Source organism: Palaemon carinicauda, chromosome 10 (assembly GCF_036898095.1).
Source record: "Palaemon carinicauda isolate YSFRI2023 chromosome 10, ASM3689809v2, whole genome shotgun sequence".
In the NCBI taxonomy this organism is placed as follows: domain Eukaryota; kingdom Metazoa; phylum Arthropoda; class Malacostraca; order Decapoda; family Palaemonidae; genus Palaemon; species Palaemon carinicauda.
The window spans coordinates 24,659,246-24,661,745 of NC_090734.1; positions in this window are offsets into that span (position 1 = coordinate 24,659,246).

Genomic DNA, 2,500 nt, shown 5'->3' on the forward strand with positions numbered 1-2,500 from the left:
TATATATATATATATATATATATATATATATATACATATATATATATATATATATATATATATATATATATATATATATATATATATATATATATATATATATACACACACACATACACACATATATATATATATATATATATATATATATATATATATATATATATATATATATATATATATATATATATATAAAATATGATTAGAATTTTAGTGCCCATGAAAAATAGGTTAATTTTCATCAATTAGTGAAATAAAAATTTCTAGCACATTTCAGTAAATAATATTATGCCATTGAAGTATATATTTAAGTTCCAGTATTCTAAGTGTGCTTAGTAAAGGAGCGATGATATATAAATCAATGTAGATAGATATGATTCGAATTGACATATAGACAAAGTAAGACTGACTGAGTCATTTTCTGCTTAAGTGTAAGTTTTTGGCTGCAGTCAAACATAATGGTAGCGGGTTTGCCTTTTTTTTTTAAAAGCATTTTATTTTCCCTTATCTCCATATAGGAGAGGTATCCTTTGACCTCCGCATAATTATTTTAACACCTATCAAAACATCAGAGCCAGAGTAAAAACAAACACTGAAAATGAGGACTGGTTTGAAATCCAATCAGGAGTAAGGCAAGGTAGTGTTCTTTCCCCTCTACTTTTCATAGTTTTTTCTTTACTGATAAATGCACGAGGCAGGAGAATCGTCATATAAAAATTACCACTGATTTAATATATGGTGATGGTCATACTGTTGTTGCATAAACTATAGATGACCTTTAACACCGAGTGACAGACTGGAATAAAATCTTAACATCAAATGACATGAAGATTAGCAAGGGGAAACATAAGATCATGCTCTTGTATCAAACACCAGTAAATAAAGATATTTCCTTATAAGGGCAAGCATCAACAAAGTGCAGAAACTTTTAATATATTGGAGCTGTGTTTAGTGATGAAAAATAACCGCAAGCTGGAAATAACCCATAGATTACAAAAACTCAATAATAACATGTATCTACTATATCAAATGTCCGCAGATAGGAACATATCTAAGTAAAAACAGTAATATACATCTCCACACTCATCCAGCCACGAGTCTTGGACGTTAACATCAAAGATTAGAAGCTCGCTCCAGCAAGCAGAAAATAAGGCATTGAAATTCATAAAAGTTATATCAAGACTGGATAAACTTCGAAGTGAAGACATTAGGAGGGACTTGTGAGTGGAATGGATTCTGGAATTTATTGAAAGAGAACGGCTACGATGGTTTGGACACGTCAAAACAATGGAAGAAGAATGATCTCCAAGGAAGTTCTTGGAATAGAGACCCAAAAGCAGAAGATGGTACACAGAAGATGAAGTGGAGGGGAAGATATAAAGAGAAATCAGAAGGAGAGGTAAGAATTTTAAAGAGATTGAATGAGAGAAGCTGTGTGAAGATCGATAGGATTGGAGACAGTTTCAATATATCATTTATATTTATATATTTATACATACATACATACATACATATATATATATATATATATATATATATATATATATATATATATATATATATATATATATATATATATATATATACACATATATATATATACACACACACACATATATATATATATATATATATATATATATATATATATATATATATATATATATATATATATATATATATATATATATATATATATATACAAATATACATATATATATATATATATATATATATATATATATATATATATATTTATATACATATATATATATATATATTATATATATTTATATATATATATATATATATATATATATATATATATATATATATATTTATATAAATATATATATATATATATATATATATATATATATATATATATATATATATATATGTATATATATAAATAAATATATATATGTATAAATATGTATATATACATAATATATATATATATATATATATATATATATATATATATATATATATATATATATATATATATATATATATATATATATATATTCAAGAAGGACGGATGGAGCTAGAAGAGAACAGGCAAGAATGATGATAAAAAAAAGTCATTAACTCAATGGCAAGCTTTAAATAGTGAATTTTTAATTTCGCTGTATTAATAAAATCTGTACAACATGAATATTATTGTTTGCTATATACCAACAAATTATTCCATTGAAGACCTGAACGATAAATTCTTAAAAAAACAGCGTAATGTAATATATGAGCAGGAAAAGGGTAATTTGGGACATCAATACTATAGTTGGAAGGAATAATCAAGGTATTGAGAATGTGATGGGTGTGGAGGGTCTTGACGAAGTTGCAAAAGAAAATGAAGCACATTTCGTAATATTTTGTTTAACAAACAATATTTTCATTCGATTTACTCTTTTTCAGCACTTGGCCATCTATAAATATACATGGACCTCACCATGTCCCAACGATAATTCGAATATATCACATACTCATTGAAAAAGAG